Below are 21,016 nucleotides of genomic sequence, written 5' to 3' on the forward strand. Positions count from 1 at the left end.
TTAATCCAGCTCCCTCACACCGTCCCTCAGTGACCCCTCTCCCGCAGCATCCCGTATCACTGACTGTATTCCCACTGACGTTAATCCAGCTCCCTCACACCGTCCCTCAGTGACCCCTCTCCCCCAGCATCCCGTATCACTGACTGTATTCCTACTGACGTTAATCCAGCTCCCTCAGTGACCCCTCTCCCCCAGCACCCCTTGTCACTGACTGTATCAGCACTGACGTTAATCCAGCTCCCTCACACCGTCCCTCAGTGACCCCTCTCCCCCAGCACCCCTTGTCACTGACTGTATCACCACTGATGTTAATCCAGCTCCCTCAGTGACCCCTCTCCCCCAGCGCCGTGTCTCTGACTGTATTCCCACTGACGTTAATCCAGCTCCCTCACACCGTCCCTCAGTGACCCCCTCTCCCCCAGCACCCCTTGTCACTGACTGTATCAGCACTGACGTTAATCCGGCTTTCTCACACCGTCCCTCAGTGACCCCTCTCCCCTAGGATCCCGTATCACTGACTGTATCCCCACTGACGTTAATCCAGCTCCCTCAGTGACCCCTCTCTCCCAGTGCGCTGTGTCACTGACTGTATCCCCACTGACGTTAATCCAGCTCCCTCACACCGTCCCTCAGTGACCCCTCTCCCGCAGCATCCCGTATCACTGACTGTATTCCCACTGACGTTAATCCAGCTCCCTCACACCGTCCCTCAGTGACCCCTCTCCCCCAGCATCCCGTATCACTGACTGTATTCCTACTGACGTTAATCCAGCTCCCTCAGTGACCCCTCTCCCCCAGCACCCCTTGTCACTGACTGTATCAGCACTGACGTTAATCCAGCTCCCTCACACCGTCCCTCAGTGACCCCTCTCCCCCAGCACCCCTTGTCACTGACTGTATCACCACTGATGTTAATCCAGCTCCCTCAGTGACCCCTCTCCCCCAGCGCCGTGTCTCTGACTGTATTCCCACTGACGTTAATCCAGCTCCCTCACACCGTCCCTCAGTGACCCCCTCTCCCCCAGCACCCCTTGTCACTGACTGTATCAGCACTGACGTTAATCCGGCTTTCTCACACCGTCCCTCAGTGACCCCTCTCCCCTAGGATCCCGTATCACTGACTGTATCCCCACTGACGTTAATCCAGCTCCCTCAGTGACCCCTCTCTCCCAGTGCGCTGTGTCACTGACTGTATCCCCACTGACGTTAATCCAGCTCCCTCACACCGTCCCTCAGTGACCCCTCTCCCGCAGCATCCCGTATCACTGACTGTATTCCCACTGACGTTAATCCAGCTCCCTCACACCGTCCCTCAGTGACCCCTCTCCCCCAGCATCCCGTGTCACTGACTGTATCCCCACTGACATTAATCCAGCTCCCTCAGTGATCCCTCTCCCCCAGCACCCCTTGTCACTGACTGTATCACTACTGATGTTATTCCATCTCCGTCTGTGACCCCTCTCTCCCAGTGCGCTGTGTCACTGACTGTATCCCCACTGATGTTAATGCAGCTCCCTCACACCATCCCTCAGTGACCCCTCTCCCCCAGCATCCCGTATCACTGACTGTATTCCCACTGACGTTAATCCAGCTCCCTCAGTGACCCCTCTCCCCCAGAACCCCTTGTCACTGACTGTATCAGCACTGATGTTAATCCAGCTCCCTCAGTGACCCCTCTCCCCCAGCGCCGTGTCTCTGACTGTATTCCCACTGACATTATTCCAGCTCCCTCAGTGACCCCTCTCCCCCAGCGCCGTGTCACTGACTGTATCACCACTGACGTTAATCCAGCTTTCTCACACCGTCCCTCAGTGACCCCTCTCCCCCAGCATCCCGTGTCACTGACTGTGTCCCCACTGACGTTAATCCAGCTCCCTCACACCGTCCCTCAGTGACCTCTCTCCCCCAGCGTCCTGTGTCACTGACTGTATTCCCACTGACGTTAATCCAGCTCCCTCAGTGACCCCTCTCCCCCAGCACCCCTTGTCACTGACTGTATCACCACTGACGTTAATCCAGCTTTCTCACACCGTCCCTCAGTGACTCCTCTCCCCTAGGATCCCGTATCACTGACTGTATCCCCACTGACGTTAATCCAGCTCCCTCAGTGACCCCTCTCCCCCAGCACCCTGTGTCACTGACTGTATCCCCACTGATGTTAATCCAGGTCCCTCACACCGTCCCTCAGTGACCCCTCTCCCCCAGTGCCCCGTGTCACTGACTGTATCCCCACTGACGTTAATCCAGCTCCCTCAGTGACCCCTCTCCCCCAGCACCCCTTGTCACTGACTGTATCAGCACTGACGTTAATCCAGCTCCCTCACACCGTCCCTCAGTGACCTCTCTCCCCCAGTGCCCCGTGTCACTGACTGTATCCCCACTGATGTTAATCCAGCTCCCTCACACCGTCCCTCAGTGACCCCTCTCCCCAGCACCCCTTGTCACTGACTGTATCACCACTGATGTTAATTCAGCTCCCTCACACCGTCCCTCAGTGACCCCTCTCCCCCAGTGCCCCGTGTCACTGACTGTATCCCCACTGACATTAATCCAGCTCCCTCAGTGATCCCCCTCCCCCAGCCCCCCTTGTCACTGACTGTATCACTACTGATGTTATTCCATCTCCGTCTGTGACCCCTTCTCTCCCAGTGCGCTGTGTCACTGACTGCATCCCCACTGACGTTAATCCAGCTCCCTTACAGGGTCCCTCAGTGACCCCTCTCCCCCAGCATACCGTATCACTGACTGTATTCCCACTGATGTTATTCCAGCTCCCTCAGTGACCCCTCTCTCCCAGTGCGCTGTGTCACCGACTGTATCCCCACTGACGTTAATCCAGCTCCCTCACACCGTCCCTCAGTGACCCCTCTCCCCCAGCATCCCGTGTCACTGACTGTGTCCCCACTGACGTTAATCCAGCTCCCTCAGTGACCCCTCTCCCCCAGCACCCCTTGTCACTGACTGTATCAGCACTGATGTTAATGCAGCTCCCTCACACCGTCCCTCAGTGACCCCTCTCCCCCAGCATCCCGTGTCACTGACTGTATCCCCACTGACGTTAATCCAGCTCCCTCAGTGACCCCTCTCCCCCAGCGCCGTGTCTCTGACTGTATCCCCACTGACGTTAATCCAGCTCCCTCACACCGTCCGTTAGTGACCCCTCTCCCCCAGCATCCCGTGTCACTGACTGTATCCCCACTGACGTTAATCCAGCTCCCACACACCGTCCCTCAGTGACCCCTCTCCCCCAGCATCCCGTGTCACTGACTGTATCCCCACTGACGTTAATCCAGCTCCCTCAGTGACCCCTCTCCCCCAGCATCCCGTGTCACTGACTGTATCCCCACTGACGTTAATCCAGCTCCCTCAGTGACCCCTCTCCCCCAGCATCCCGTGTCACTGACTGTGTCCCCACTGACGTTAATCCAGCTCCCACACACCATCCCTCAGTGACCCCTCTCCCCCAGCATCCCGTGTCACTGACTGTATCCCCACTGACGTTAATCCAGCTCCCTCAGTGACCCCTCTCCCCCAGCATCCCGTGTCACTGACTGTGTCCCCACTGACGTTAATCCAGCTCCCTCACACCGTCCCTCAGTGACCCCTCTCCCCCAGCATCCCGTGTCACTGACTGTATTCCCACTGACGTTAATCCAGCTCCCTCAGTGACCCCTCTCCCCCAGCACCCCTTGTCACTCACTGTATCAGCACTGATGTTAATCCAGCTCCCTCAGTGAGGCCTCTCCCCCAGCATCCCGTGTCATTGACTGCGTCCCTACTGACGTTAATCCAGCTCCCTCACACCGTCCCTCAGTGACCACTCTCCCCCAGCACCCCGTGTCACTGACTGTATCCCCACTGACATTAATCCAGCTCCCTCAGTGACCCCTCTCCCCCAGCGCCGTGTCTCTGACTGTGTTCCCACTGACATTATTCCAGCTCTCTCAGTGACCCCTCTCCCCCAGCATCCCTTGTTACTGACTGTATCACCATTGACGTTAATCCAGCTCCCTTACACTGTCCCTCAGTGACCCCTCTCCCCCATCATCCCGTGTCACTGACTGTGTCCCCACTGTCGTTAATCCAGCTCCCTCACACTGTCCCTCAGTGACCCCTCACCCCCAGCACCCCGTGTCACTGACTGTATCCCCACTGACGTTAATCCAGCTCCCTCAGTGACCCCTCTCCCCCAGTGCCGTGTCTCTGACTGTATTCCCACTGACATTATTCCAGCTCCCTCAGTGACCCCTCTCCCAGCATCCCGTGTCTCTGACTGTATCCCCACTGACGTTAATCCAGCTCCCTCAGTGATACGTCTCATTGACACAGAGTGAGTAACAGAGAATATTACTGCCCACATGTGGTAACGACCTTTTAACCTACTCCAACATCAATCTAACCCTTCCCTCCTACACCGCCTGGTATTTTTCTGTCATCCTTCTGCCTATCTCAGGGTCTCTTAGTTCACCCTAATCTAGTTGCCTCTTGACCCTTGGCGGCACATTCCACACCTACCACTCTCTGAGATCTCTCCCCTACACTTCCTGTCAATCACATTAAAATTATGCCCTCTCGATTTAGCCATTTCTGCACTGGGAAAGGGTCTCTGGTTGTCCGCTCTATCTATACTATTTATCATCTTGTACACCTCACTCACATCACCTCTCTCCCTCCTTCACTGGAGAGAGAAAAGCCCCAGCTTGTTTAGCCTGTCCTTATAAGACATGCTCCCTAATCCAGGCAGCCCCCTTCTAAATCTCCTCCACAGCTTCTCTAAAGCTTCCAAATCCTTCCTACAATGAGGTGACCAGAAGTGAACACAATACTCCAAGTGTGACCTCACCAGGGTGTTATGGAGATGCAACGTTAACTCGCGGCTCTTGAACTCAGTCTACTGACCAATGAAAGCCAACGCACCATATGCCTTCTCAACCACCCTATCAACTTTGGCAGTAAATTTGCGGAAGTGGACCCCAAGATCCCTGCATTTCTCCGCCCTGCCAAGAATCCTGTCATTACCCCTTCAACTTCCACCGTCTAAAGTGAATCACTTACCACTTTTCCGGGTTGAACTCCATCTGTCACAGCTCAGCTCAGCTCTGCATCCTATCAATGTCCTGTTGTAGCTTATGGCAAATTTCTACCCTATCCACAACACCACCAATCTCTGTGTCACCTGTAAACTTTTTAACACAGCTTGCCACTTCTTCATGCAGGTCAGTTATAAACATCAGGAAGAGCAGGAATCCCTGAACAGATCCCTGTGGAACACCACTGGTCACCGACCTCCAGACAAACACCACCAAGATACGTGCTAGTTGGCATTGGGATATATGACCATGTTCGATGGCAACTCACAAAACTACTAGATATACTTCTTGTGAACTATGATCACTGCAATCCACAGCCTGTAATTTCCCTTTAAGAAGCCTGCTTTTGAACTGTCTAAGTGACCCAGCAATACGGCAACTTTCGCTCTCAGGAATGCAGAGACCGCACCTTGGTGTAGACGACAGGAGACAGGAGAGAGAACATGCTGGTGCTGGCTTCAAAGTTCAAAGTAAAAGTTATTAATAAAGTAAATCATACACAACCTCAATAATCATTCTCTGTAGGCCGCCACAGGAAAATAAGTATTATAGAACCCATGAAAATCCAGTGTGCAAAAGCGGACAGATCACGTCAATAATAAAATAATGTACGTACATAGAATATGCACTGCAGGGGCCGCTGAAGTGCGTCCACAGGCTGCGGGGTCAGTCCAGAGCTGAAGTGAGTGAAGCCCGATTCAGAGCCCTGTGGCTGTGGGACAATAATTGCTGCCAAATCTGTCAGCGTGGGACCCAAGACCTCTGCGCCTCCCGTCCAATGGTAGCAGTGAGGCGAGAGGGAGACAGGTCAGATGCCGGTGCATCCTGGCCATTACGTGGACTGACCGAGTCACCAACAATGAGGTCCTGGCCCGCGCCCAGATACCCAGCCTCTTCACCCTGCTCCAACAACGCCGTCTCCGCTGGCTGGGCCACGTACACCGCATGTCAGACAGGAGGATACCAAAAGACCTGCTGTACGGGGAACTGGCCTCCGGCAAGAGAGCACAAGGGCAGCCCCATCTTCATTTCAAAGACGTTTGCAAGAGAGACATGAAGTCACTGAAAATGAACGTCGAGAGGTGGGAGGACGTCGCAAGCGATCGCTCTCGCTGGAGGCTGGAACTACGCAGAGGTCTAAAAAGAGGAGAGGAGAAGCTGACGCTTACTGCTGAAGAAAAGCGTACTTGTCGGAAAAACAGCACCAAGACAACACTGGAGGACAGCGCCTTCAAGTGCAGTCGCTGCAGCCGAGACTGTCACTCCCGTGTGGGCCTCTACAGCCACAACAGCCGCTGCTCTAACACAGACTGAAGCAAGACTTTCCAGGCGCAGATCCATGGTCTTGCGAGACTAACGGATGCCACCACCAAATACAATTAAGAGGAGAATTATCTCAAATATATCTATCAGTAACAATATAGGCCAAGATTAAGATAGACATTGTCAAAATCATAGATATTGTTAAACTAGTATAAAATATGTAATAAAAAAATGAAAATGACAATTCTCCTCTTATCAGTTTATGATAAGAGGAAATTGGGTTTTAAATGAAAATTAAAAAAACACTGCACTATAGAAAAAAAACAACAAAAAAGGACTGGGCAGTCCATTTTGAGGATACGACCAAAAAAAAAGAAAGACAGACTTTCTGATCAAATCTAAAACTTCGAAAAAAAAGATTGAAAGAGTAATAAATCAAATTAAATGAAAATATTGTATAAAAGGTTGCCAGATTTGCTCAAATTTAAAGGATGTATCAAATGTCCGACTTTTTATTTTCTCTACACTTAAACAGGACATGATGGAGGAGAGCCAATAAAACACAGTCGGTGGGTTAGCATCCTTCCACTTCAAGAAATGGCTCTCCTAGCCAATAAAGTCGAAAAGGCTATCATATGTTGAGCGGAGACAGGAATATTTCCCGCTTCCGATGAGATAATCCCAAAAATCGCCGTAAGCAAATTAGGCTGTAGATCCCGATCCAAAACTTTTGATAGTATTTTAAAAGCATCTCTCCAAAAGTTATCTAGCTTTATACAGACCAATACATATGAGTTAAAGTGGCCAGCTCAGTATTACATCTGTCACAAATAGGATTGATATTGGAGAAAATACGCGCTAGTTTATCCTTTGACATACGGGCTCGATGCACTACCTTGAACTGTATCAAGGAATGACAGGCACAAATAGATGAGTTATTAACCAAATGAAAAATTTTACTCCGTTGATTATCTGAAAATGACTCTTGTAATTCCAATTCCCAAGCACGTTTAATTTTATCATTAGATATCATTCGTGAGTTCAATAACCGTTTATAGCTATCAACCCTTTTTGAAATGGTTTAAACTGAAAGGGAGCATCTGTCATATTAGGTGGATAAGCAGAAGGGTAATTTGGCAACAAACCACGTAAAAAATTCCTAATTTGTAAATATCTAAAAAAGTGTACATCAGATAAATCATATTTATCCGCTAACTGAGGAAAAGACATTAAACAGTCCCCTAAAAACAAATCTGAAAAAGTTATTATTCCCTTGGTTTTCCAAATTAAAAAGGCCTTATCCAAAATTGATGGTTTAAAAAAAATTGAGATGGATATTACTAGAAAGAATAAAATTATTTAACTCAAAAAATCTACGAAACTGAAACCAAATTCTTAATGTATGTTTAATAATGGGATTAAAATCTTGTCTACTAATCTTAGAAAACAAAAAGGGAAGAGGAGCTCCCAGTAAAGAGGCCAAAGAGAACCCTTCCACCGAGTTTTCCTCCAAATCCAACCATGAAGGACATTCATGTGTATCTGAACATTGAATCCAAAAAGTAATATATCAAATATTAATTGCCCAATAGCACATTCTAAAGTTAGGCAAAGCCATACCACCATCCTTTTTTAATTTCTGCAATAAGGATTTACTCAATCTAGGATTTTTATTGTTCCAAATATAAGATAAAATTATAGAATCTATTCTGTTGAATAACTTTTTAGGGACAAGGGAAGGAACTGCCTGAAATATATATAAAAATTTCAGTAAAACTATCATCTTAATAGCATTAATTCGACCTATTAATGATAATGTCATAGGCAACCATTTAGAAAGCATTTGTTTGGTGTAGCCAATTAATGGAAAAAAATTATATATATAGAGATCCCTAAAATTTTTAGTAATTTTAATACCAAGATAGGTAAAGTAATTTTTAGCAATACTAAAAGGCACTTGATGATTTGGATCTGAGTAATTATTAATAGGAAATAACACACTTTTATGTAAATTTAATTTATACCCAGAAAAACTACTGAATTCAGAAAATGTAGACAACATAGAAGGAATAGATTTCCTAGGATCTGAAGTATAAACTAACAGGTCATCTGCATATAGTGAAACCTTGAGTATTTTGTCCCCTCTGTTAATACCCTGAACAGAGTTAGAATCTCTAAGAGCAATAGCAAGGGGTTCTAAGGCCAAGTTAAATAATAAAGGGCTGAGAGGGCACCCCTGTCGAGTACCCCTCTGTAATCTAAAATAGGGAGATTGTTGATTATTAGTTGTAACAGCAGCCATGGGAGCATGATAGATCAATTTAATCCAGGAAATAAATCCCGGGCCAAGATTAAATCTTTCCAAAACCTCAAATAAGTAAGACCACTCCACACTATCAAAAGGTTTCTCTGCATCAAGAGAAACAACACATTCAGATTCTGTAGATGGAGAAGAGTAGATAATATTTAATAATCTTTGAATATTAAAATATGAATATCTATTTTTAATAAATCCAGTTTGGTCATTGGAAATAACAGTAGGTACAATATTCTCAAGTCTATTAGCCAAGATCTTAGAGAGAATTTTAAAATGCACATTCAATAGAGAAATTGGTCTATAAGAGGCGCATTCAGATCTTTTTTAGGAATTAAAGAGATTGAAGCTTCATAGAAAGTTTTCAGGAGAGTCCCAGAGGACATACAATCAGTGAAAGTTTGACATAAATAAGGTATATGTATATCAGTAAAAGCCCTATAAAATTCCACTGTATATCCATCTGGTCTTGGAGCCTTAGCTGATTGGAGGGAGGATATAGCCCTTGCTATTTCCTCTTGTTTAATAGGTGCATCTAATATATTCATATCTTGAATAGAGATTTTAGGTATATTCAACTTTTGCAAAAAACTATTCATAAAGGTAATATTATCTGAAAATTCAGACTCATAAAGATTAGAGTAGAAATCCATAAATATCTTATTAATTTCATCAGGATCTACCGTTGCAGGTCTATCAGGTCTTCGTATTTTCAGGATCTGTCTTCTAGACATATTTGCTTGTAACTGACCAGCTAATAATTTGCCTGACTTGTCTCCATGTATATAAAATTGGTTTTTGGATTTAAGAGGTTACTGTTCAATGGGAAGAGTCAAAAACAAATCATGTTGTGCTTGGAGTTCCACCATTTCCTTAAAGAGATCTTCACTAGGCGTTCATGAATAAAGTTTATCTATTTCTTTAATCCTATTAGTGACCAGCAAAAGTTCCGCCTTAGTTTTCCATCTTGAACCTACTGAATATGAAATTATCTGTCCTCTTAAAAAGATTTCATCGCATCCCAAATAACCAAATTTGACATTCCCTCAGTTATATTCAATTCAAAAAATAGAGAAATCTGTTCTTTAATAAAATTTACAAAAGTTGAATCTTGCAACAATGAAACATTAAATCTCCACTGAGGTATGTGAATATTATCAAAGAGTTCCAAAGTTAGTTTCATAGGTGCATGATCTGACAACGCAATCACATCATAGGCACACTCAACCACAGAGGGCACCGATCACGTATCCAAGAAAAAATAATCAATTCTTGAATACTCATGGAATACATGTGGAAAAAAAAGAAATATCTTTTTCTTTAGGAAATTAAAATCGCCAAATGTCGACCAGACCATATTCTAATAAAAAAGAATTAATACAAGTCGCAGCTTTATTAGGAAGTGACGGATTAGTGGACGATCTATCAATCAACGGGTTAAGGCAACAGTTAAAGTTTCACTCGCCTCAGTGCTGGACTGACTCTGCAGCCTGTGGACTCACTTTCAGGGCCCCTGCAGTTGATATTCTCAATATGACCTGTTTATTATTGATACGATTTGTTCTCTTTTGTACATTGGATGTCAGTCAGTCTTTGTTTCTTTCTTTGTGGATTCTATTGTATTTCTTTGTCTTCCTGTGGACCTACAAAAATGATCAACCCTGGCTGGGTCACCTGGAGGAGGTTGTATGATGTTGAAAGACCCGAAATACCCGATGATTCCAGGAACGTCACTGAAGATGTGTCCAGAAGCATCAGTAGATGTATGTACATAGTGCTACCTTTCGTGAACAAAGGAACAACATTTGCCACCATACAATCATCTGGTACTATTCCTGGTTCTATATGGTATTATACATAGATAATAGGTGTACTTTGCCTTCTATAAATCTGCACAGCCAAGCTCCCATGGTTTCCGTGCCTCCCAGCTTTCTCATTGAGCCTACCAAGGGAACCTTACCAAATGCTGTACTAAAATCCATGTACAGTACATCACAGCCACTGCTCTACCTTCATCAATGTGCTTTGTCACATCCTCAGGGAATTCATTCAGGCTCATGAGGCACGAGCTGCCCCATGCTGACTATCCCAAGTCAGACAATGCTTCTCCAAGTGTTCATAAATCCTGTCTCTAAGAATCTTCTCCAATAATTCTCCTGCCACTGGAGGAAGATTCACTGGTCTATAATTCCCAGGGTTATCCCTACACCCTTTGTGAAAACGGAACAACATTTGCCACCAAACAATCATCTGGTACTATCCCAGGGCCAGTGAGGATGCAAAGATCATCACTAAAAGTACAGCAATCTCTTCTGCCGTTTCCTGCTGTAAACTGGGATATGTCCCACGAGAGGCTGGACAAACTGGGGTTCTTTTCTCTGAGATCAGATAGAGGTTTACACGATGGGAGGAGCATGGATAGAGTGGACAGAGTTATTTGTTTCCCAGGGTTGAAATGTTTAATGCCAGAAGGCATGCAATGAAGGTGAGAGGGGTTAGGGTCAGGGGGATGTGAGGAATAAGAGTTTTACTCAGGGAGTGATGAATGCCTGGAACCTGCTGCTTTCCATGGTGGTAGAGGCAAATACATTAGAAGCGCTGAGGAGATACTTGCATAGGCACATGGTTGTGAGGAAGATGGAGGGATAGGGGCATGGTGTAGGTAGGAGGGATTAATGTTTGGTTGATTTTGATTTGTGAGCTGGTTTGGCACAACATTTTGACATATTCTAGCATATCAGTCTGTTTTATGCTGTTGTCACAAATGTCAAAGTCCCTCTCACAGGTGAATACTGTATTGTTGCACTTCGGGTTTGTTCTGTGTTACTGTTGGGTCTTCGCTACTTGACATTTAAGTTGAAATTGTCCTTGAATACTTCCAATTAATTCTCTGAGACTTTGCAGGTGTTCTAGTAAGTCCTTGGACTTCGGTCTCTTTATTCGAATAGTTCCTTGTTAGCTTGTAATTAGTCTAGGGTTTTATAAGCTGGGCACAGATTCTTTCATACTCTGGAGGGTATATAAAGGGATAGTGCTAACCCCTCGTTAGCTTGGTCATCCTGATCCATGCTGACTGAAGTTTTGGCTGAGTTATTCCAGACCTCATAAATTCTACCGTTTTGCTTTATCTTTCTGGTAACAAAATTCCTAGATTTGTTTAATCGTTCTGAGTCTGTGTTTGATCCTACACTTGGGTCCAAAAATTCAGCAAGACAATACGACATGCCCCTGAACTCAGCAGGCCAGGCAGCATCTCTAGGAAGAAGTACAGTCGACGTTTCGGGCCAAGACCCTTCGTCAGGACTAACTGAAAGAAGAGCTAGTAAGAGGTTTGAAAGGGGGAGGGGGAGATCAAAAATGATAGGAGAAGACAGGAGGGGGAGGGATGGAGCCAAGAGCTCGATAGATGATTGGCAAAAGGGATATGAGAGGATCATGGGACCGGAGGCCCAGGGAGAAGGAAAAGGGGGAGGGGGAACCCAGAGGATGGGCAAGGGGTATAGTCAGAGGGACAGAGGGAGAAAAAGGAGAGAGAGAAAAAGAATGTGTGTATAAAAATAAATAATGGATGGGGTACGAGGGGGAGGTGGGGCATTAGCAGAAGTTAGAGAAGTCCATGTTCATGCCATCAGGTTGGAGGCTACCCAGATGGAATATAAGGTGTTGTTCCTCCAACCTGAGTGTGGCTTCATCTTGACAGTAGAGGAGGCCGTGGATAGACATATCAGAATGGGAATGGGACGTGGAATTAAAATGTGTGGCCACTGGGAGATCCTGCTTTCTCTGGCGGACAGAGCGTAGATGTTCAGCGAAACAATCTTCCAGTCTGTCTTGGGTCTTGCCAATATATAGAAGGCTACATCGGGAGCACCGGACGCAGTATATCACCCCAGTCGACTCACAGGTGAAGTGTTGCCTCACCTGGAAGGACTGTTTGGGGCCCTGAATGGTGGTAAGGGAGGAAGTGTAAGGGCATGTGTAGCACTTGTTCCACTCACAAGGATAAGTGCCAGGAGGGAGATCAGTGGGGATGGATGGGGGGGACCAATGGACAAGAGAGTCGCGTAGGGAGCGATCCCTGCGGAAAACAGAGAGGTGGGGGAAAGAAAGATGTGCTTAGTGGTGGGATCCCATTGGAGGTGGCATCTTCCTAGAGATGCTGCCTGGCCTGTTGCGTTCACCAGCAACTTTTATGTGTGTTGCTTGAAATTGCAGCAGCTGCAGATTTCCTCATGTTTGCCCTGAATTCAGCAGGATTTGACTTTCAGTGACTCTGGCACAGGAAGTTATGGCAGTCGGTCGGCATGAGGAAATGCTGCAAGAACTGATTGCGTCTGTCAAGACTTTCTCGGATGTTTGACCTTTGGCAGCTTCATGAGTGCCATGAAAGGGCCTTCTATCACCATGCTGGGGGCAAGTTGGTGGCTGGCAAACTTCTCCATATGCAACAGGGGTTATGGAGTGTGGCCAACACCTCCATCGAGTTCCGGAGACTGGCACTTGAGAGCATGTGGAACGTAGAAGCCCTCGTTTCCATGGTCTATAGAGAACTGAATGAATAGCTCAGGAGTGAACTGGCCATCTTTGAAGCGGTTCAGGACCTCGATGGACTCATTGAGTTAGCTATCGTACTTGATAATCCAATGCCAGAGCACCAGAGGGAGCAGCATTGGTCACTTCTATCTCTGTTCTTCACCCACATTTCCTACTCATTCAAGTACCTCACCACAAGTGACCCCACCCACAAACGAGCAACCCATGCAGTTGGGCAAGACCCACCTCACCCCTGCTGCATGGGACAGAAGGATAAGAGACAGATGGTTCCTTTATTGCACAGAAGAAGGGCACTTTCAACTTGTTCAGAGAAGTCGGGAAACTCCAAGGGCGGTCCTAAAGTTACCTCCGAGTCCTGTGACCTCTGGGGTACATGTGCCCTCTTTATTGACTGGGGCAATGAGGAACTGGCCCTTTGGGCCTTTATAGACTCTGGCTCCATGGTTAATTTTTTAGATCTGGGGGTCGCCTAACAGAGGGGAGTCCCAATCTCTACGTTAGATCATCCCTTGCCAGCCAGCACTCTCGAGGGCAGACCATTTGAGCCAGGAGATGTGTGTCCTGTTTCAGACTCCCTTCACGTTTGGATAGGGAACCATTCTGAACTACTTAGATTTCACCTTGTCTTTTCCCCTGGGATCCCTCTCATCTTAGAGAATCTGTAATGAAGTGCTTTGACAGACTGGCTACGGCTAGAATCCAACTCCTGCTTCAGCAAGGACCTTGACCTACTGCAATTTGCCTATCACCACAATAGGACCAAGGCAGACATGATCTCAATGGCTCTCCATGTAACCTTGGATCATGTGGACAGTACAAATGCCTATGTCAGGATGCTGTTCATTGACTATAGCTCAGTGTTTAATACCATTATTCCTCCAGTCCTGATTGAAAAGCTACAAAACTTGGGCTTCTGTACCTCTCTCTGCAACTGGATCCTCAAAGTCCTAACCAGAAGACCACAATCTGTGTGGATCAGCAATAAGATCCCCAGCTCACTGACAATCAACACTGGCACACCTCAGGGATGTGTGTTTAGCCCACTACTCTACTTTCTCTACACCCATGACTGTGTGGTTAGCCACAGCTCAAATGCTTGATACAACCATTGTTGGCAGAATGTCATATGGTGACAAGAGGACGTACAAGAGCAAGAGCAAGGGCTGGAGTGGTGTCATAGTAACAGCCTTGCACTCAACGTTAGTTAGACCAAAAAACTGAATGTAGGCTTCAGAAAGGGTAAGATGAGGAAACACACACCAACAGAGGGATCTGAAGAGGAGAGAGAGAGAGCAACTTAGCAAAATAGGGGCCGTGGACAATTCTGATTTGATGGAGAATGGATGTGAAATCACAGAGGAACATCTGGAGAAATTTCTGAAACGCCCGTCCGCTGCTGTCGTTACTGCGTGATCGGGAATCTTCTGGAGGGTAGGCCTCAAAATCCCCGGCCTTGCCTGCTTTTGGCAACCGAGGTTGAGGGCGAATCGCTCGGGCAGAGATGGCGCTCAGTACTCGGTGTTGGAGAGCTGATCTGAGCTCGAAGTTTTCGGATGACTCAGAGTCGGACTGTGGTGGGGCATGGGTCTCCTGTCTGCATGAGATGTGGGACATTTGAGAGATTTTGAACTTTTTACTGTGCTCATGGACTGTTCTTCATCAAGTTATGGTATTGTGCACTGTTGTAACTATATGTTATAATTATGTGGTTTTGTCAGTTTTTTCATTCTCGGTTTGTCCTGTGTTTTTGTGATATCACACCGGAGGAAATAATGTATCATTTCTTAATGCATGCATTACTAAATGACAATAAAAGAGGACTGCATGTCTTCATAATCTAAAAACTTCAAGTTTCTGGGTGTCAATATCTCTGAGGATCTAACCTGGACGCAACATATTGATGCAGCTATAAAGAAGGTAAGACAGTGGCTATATTTCACTGGGGGTCTGAGGAGATTTGGCGTGTCACCTAAAAGGCTCGCAAGTTTCTACAGATGTGCCGTGGAGAGCATTCTAACTGTCTGCATCCCCGTCTGGTACGGGATGTGGGACGGGTGGGCTGCTGCACAAAATCAAAGCAAGCTGCAGAGAGTTGTAAAATTAGCCAGCTCCATCATGGGCACCAGCCTCCGGATAATCTAGGGCATCTTCAAGGACCATCCTATTACTTGTTTTTTATTTCTATTTTTTGCCCTATTTATTTAGTTTGACTATTTCACAGCATATCCACAGAATATGAACACTACAGCAGAGAAACAGGCCACTCGGCCCTTCTAGTCTGTGCCAGAACTTTATTCTGCTAGTTCCATTGACCTGCGCCCAGTCCATAACCCTCCAGACCTCTCCCATCCATGTATCTATCCAATTGGTTCTTAAAACTTAAGAGTGAGCCTGCACTTACCACATCAGATGGCAGCTCGTTCCACACTCCCACCAATCTCTGAGTGAAGAAGTTCCCCCTAATGTTCCCCCTAAACCTTTCCCCTTTCACCCTAAAGCCATGTCCTCTCGTATTTATCTCTTCTAATCTAAGTGGAAAGAGCCTACTTGCATCTACTCTATGTATACCCCACATTATTTTGTAAACCTGTATCAAATCTCCCCTCATTCTTCTACGCTCCAAGGAATAAAGTCCTAACCTGTTCAATCTTTCCCTGTAACTCAACTTCTGAAGACCCGGCAATATCCTAGTACATCTTCTCTGCACACTTTCAATCTTACTGATAACTTACAATCTTACAATCACTCTGAGCACCGGTGCCCCACAAGGTTGTGTACTCAGCCCCCTGCTGTACTCACTGTACACCCATGATTGTGTAGCCAAGTTTCCATCAATCTCAATATATAAGTTCGCTGATGACACAACAATTGTAGGTCGTATCTCGGGTAATGATGAGTTTGAGTACAGAGAAGAAATTAAGAACCTGGTGACATGGTGCGAAGACAATAACCTATCCCTCAACGTCAGCAAGACAAAGGAATTGGTTGTTGACTTCAGAAGGAGTAGCGGACCGCATGACCCAATTTACATCGGTGGTGCACAAGTGGAACAGGTCAAATGCTTTAAGTTCCTCAGGGTCAATATCACAAATGACCTGACTTGGTCCAACCAAGCAGAGTCCACTGCCAAGAAGGTCCACCAGCGCCTTTACTTCCTGAAAAAACTAAAGAAATTTGTCCTGTCCCCTAAAACCCTCACTAATTTTTATAGATGCACTGTAGAAAGCATTCTTCTAGGGTGCATCACAACCTGGTATGGAAGTTGTCCTGTCCAAGACCGGAAGAAGCTGCAGAAGATCGTGAACATCACACAAACCAATCTTCTGTCCTTGGACTCACTTTACACCGCACGCTGTCGGAGCAGTGCTGCCAGGATAATCAAGGACACGACCCATCCAGCCAACACACTTTTCATCCCTCTTCCCTCCGGGAGAAGGCTCAGGAGCTTGAAGACTCGTCCGGCCAGATTTGGGAACAGCTTCTTTCCAACTGTGATAAAACTGCTGAACGGATCCTGACCCGGATTTGGGCCGTACTCTCCAAATATCCGGACCTGCCTCTTGGTTTTTTTGCACTACCTTACTTTCAATTTTTCTATTTTCTATTTATGATTTATAATTTAAATTTTTAATATTTACTATTGATTTGTAATCCAGGGAGCAGGAAGCGCAGAATCAAATATCGCTGTGATGATTGTACGTTCTAGTATCAATTGTTTGGCGACAATAAAGTATAAAGTATCCTTCCTATAGTTAGGTGACCAGAACTGCATACAATACTCCAAACTTGACCTCACCAATGTCTTATACAACCTCACCATAACATCCCAACTTCTATACTCAATACTTTGATTTATGAATGCCAGGATGCCAAAAGTCTTCTTTACCACCCTTTCCACCTGTGACACCACTTTCAGGGAATTATGTATCTGAACTCTCAGATCCCTTTGTTCCTCCACACTCCTCAGTCCCCTACCATTTACTGTGTATATCCTACCTTGATTTGTCCTTCCAAAATGCAACACCTCACACTTGTCTGCATTAAGTTCCATCTGTCATTTTCTAGCCCATTTTTCCAGTTGGTCCAGATCCCTCTGCAAGCTTTGAAAAGAATCCACACCGTCCACAACGCCTCCAATCTTAGTGTCATCAACAAACTTGCTGATCCAATTTACCACATCAGCATCTAGATCAATGATATAGAAAACAAACAACAATGGTCCCAGCACAGATCCCTGAGGCACACCACTAGTCACAGGCCTCCTGTCCGAGAAGCAATCATCCACTACCTCTCTCTGTCTTCTCCCACACAGCCAATTTCGAATCCAGTTTACAACCTCTCCGTGGATACCTAGTGTCTGAACCTTCTGAACTGACCTCCCATGTGGGACCTTGTCAAAGGTCTTACTACTATAGGCATCCGTTAGTCTCGTGAGACCATGGATTTGTCCCTTGGAAGGTTTCCAGGGCGCAGGCCTGGTCAAAGTTGTATGGAAGACCGACAGTGGCCCATGCTGTAAGTCTCCTCTCTCCACGCCACCGATGTTGTCCAAGGGAAGGGCATTAGGACCCATACAACTTGGCACCGGTGTCGTCACAGAGCAATGTGTGGTTAAGTGCCTTGCTCAAGGACACAACACGCTGCCTCAGCCAAGGCTCGAACTAGCGACCTTCAGATCACTAGACGAATGCCTTAACCACTTGGTCACATGCCAAAAGGTCCACGTAAACAACATTCACAGCCTTACTTTTATCTTCTTTCTTTGTAACCTCCTCAAAAAACTCTACAAGGTTCGTTAAACACGATCTACCACGCACAAAGCCATGCTGACTATCCTTAATCAGCCCTTGGCTGTCCAACTCAGGTTTAATATCCCACTGATATTAAACCTGAGTGTGGGCACGTGGCCGAGTGGTTAAGGCATTGGACTAGCTACCTGAAGGTCATGAGTTTGAGCCCCAGCCGAGGGAACGTGTTGTGTCCTTGAGCAAGGCACTTAACCACACATTGCTCTGCGATGACACTGGTGCCAAGCTGTATGGGTCCTAATGCCCTTCCCTTGGACAACAACGGTGTCATGGAGAGGGGAGACTTGCAGCATGGGCAACTGCTGGTCTTCCATACAACCTTGCCCAGGCCTGCGTCCTGGAGAGTGAAGACTTTCCGGGTGCAGATCCATGGTCTCGCAAGAATAACAGATGCCTTTAATTAAACCTGAGTCTGATGCCCTGAGTACGTCTTTTCCCAATTGACGCTCTTAAATTCCGACCTAATTCCGCCCATTGTCTGCTCTGCCATTCCATTATGTCTGATTTAATATCCCTCTCAACCCTATTCTATACCTTCTCTAGTAACCTTTCACAACCTTACCAATCAAGATTCCATCAAACTCTGCTTCAAATATACTCAATGTCTTGGTGTCCACATCTGTCTTTGGCAATGCATTCCACCTTCTCATTCAAAGAATATTCCTCATCTCTGTTCTAAATTTACACCTGAACCCGAGGGGGAGCCAATATCCTTGTGAGCAGGGGTTTAAACTAATTTGGCAGGGGGATGGGATCCAGAGTGATACTGCTGAAGATGAGGTGGTTGGTTTACAATCAGTGACTTCAACTACTGCACAGAGTCTTGTCATCTTCAGAAGTTTTCGGATGACTCTGCCATAGTTGGATGCATCAGCAAGGGAGGTGAGGCTGAGTACAGGGCTACGGTAGGAAACTTTGTCACATGGAGTGAGCAGAATTATCTGCAACCTAATGTGAAGAAGATTAAGGAGCTGGTGGTAGACCTGAGGAGAGCTAAGGTACCGGCAACCCCTGTTTCCATCCAGGGGGTCAGTGTAGACATGGTGGAGGATTACAAATACCTGGGGATACGAATTAACAATAAACTGGACTGGTCAAAGAACACTGAGGCTGTCTACAAGAAGGGTCAGAGCCGTCTCTATTTCCTGAGGAGACTGAGGTCCTTTAACATCTGCCAGATGATGCTGAGGATGTTCTACAAGTCTGTGGTGGCCAGTGCGATCATGTTTGCTGTTGTGTGCTGGGGCAGCAGGCTGAGGGTAGCTGACACCAACAGAATCAACAAACTCATTCGTAAGGCCAGTGATGTTGTGGGGATGGAACTGGACTCTGTCACGGTGGTGTCTGAAAAGAGGATGCTGTCCAAGTTGCATGCCATCTTGGACAATGTCTCCCATCCACTACATAATGTACTGGGTGGGCACAGGAGTACATTCAGCCAGAGACTCATTCCACCGAGATGCAACACAGAGCGTCATAGGAAGTCATTCCTGCCTGTGGCCATCAAACTTACACCCTGACACCCTGAGCCAATAGGCTAGTCCTGGAATTATTTCATAATTTACTGGCATAATTTACATATTACTATTTAACTATTTATGGTTTTATTACTATATTATTTATGGTGCAACTGTGGATTGGGACAGGTTGTTCTCTGGCAAAGATGTGATTGGTAGGTGGGAAGCCTTCAAAGGGGAAATTTTGAGAGGGCAGAGTTTGTATGTTCCTGTCAGGATTAAAGTCAAGTTGAATAGGAATAAGGAACCTTGGTTCTCAAGGGATATTGCAACTCTGATAAAGAAGAAGAGGGAGTTGTATGAAATGTATAGGAAACAGGGGGTAAATCAGCTGCTTGAGGAGTATAAGAAGTGAAAGAAAATACTTAAGAATGAAATCAAGAGTGCTAAAAGAAGACATGAGGTTGCCTTGGCAGTCAAAGTGAAGGATAATCCAAAGAGCTTTTACAAGTATATTAAGAGCAAAAGGATTGTAAGGGATAAAATTGGTCCTCTTGAAGATCAGAGTGGTCGACTTTATGCGGAACCAAAGGAAATGGGGGAGATCTTAAATAGGTTTTTTGCGTCTGTATTTACTAAGGAAGCTGGCATGAAATCTATGAAATTGAAGGAATCAAGTAGTGAGACCATGGAAACTGTACAGATTGAAAAGGAGGAGGTGCTTGCTGTCTTGAGGAAAATTAAAGTGGATAAATCTCCGGGACCTGACAGAGTGTTCCCTCGGACCTTGAAGGAGACTGGTGTTGAAATTGCGGGGGCCCTGGCAGAAATATTTAAAATGTCGTTGCCTACGGGTGAAGTGCTGGAAGATTGGAGAGTGGCTCATGTTGTTCCGTTGTTTAAAAAAGGATCGAAAAGTAATCCAGGAAATTATAGGCCAGTGAGTTTAACGTCAGTAGTAGGTAAGTTATTGGAGGGAGTACTAAGAGACAGAATCTACAAGCATTTGGATAGACAGAGGCTTATTAGGGAGAATCAACATGGCTTTGTGCGTGGTAGGTCATGTTTGACCAATCTGTTGGAGTTTTTCGAGGAGGTTACCAGGAAAGTGGATGAAGGGAAGGCAGTGGATATTGTCAACATGGACTTCAGTAAGGCCTTTGACAAGGTCCTGCATGGGAGGTTAGTTAGGAAAATTCAGTCGCTAGGTATACATGGAGAGGTGGTAAATTGGATTAGACATTGGCTCGATGGAAGAAGCCAGAGAGTGGTGGTAGAGAATTGCTTCTCTGAGTGGAGGCCTGTGACTAGTGGTGTGCCACAGGGATCAGTGCTGGGTCCATTGTTATTTGTCATCTATATCAATGATCTGGATGATAATGTGGTAAATGATACAAAGATTGGAGGTGTAGTAGACAGTGAGGAAGGTTTTCAGAGCCTGCATAGGGACTTGGACCAGCTGGAAAAATGGGCTGAAAAATGGCAGATGGAGTTTAATACTGACAAGTGTGAGGTATTGCATGTTGGAAG

The sequence above is a fragment of the Mobula birostris genome, chromosome 8, assembly GCF_030028105.1.
Source record: "Mobula birostris isolate sMobBir1 chromosome 8, sMobBir1.hap1, whole genome shotgun sequence".
NCBI classification, from domain to species: Eukaryota; Metazoa; Chordata; class Chondrichthyes; order Myliobatiformes; family Myliobatidae; genus Mobula; species Mobula birostris.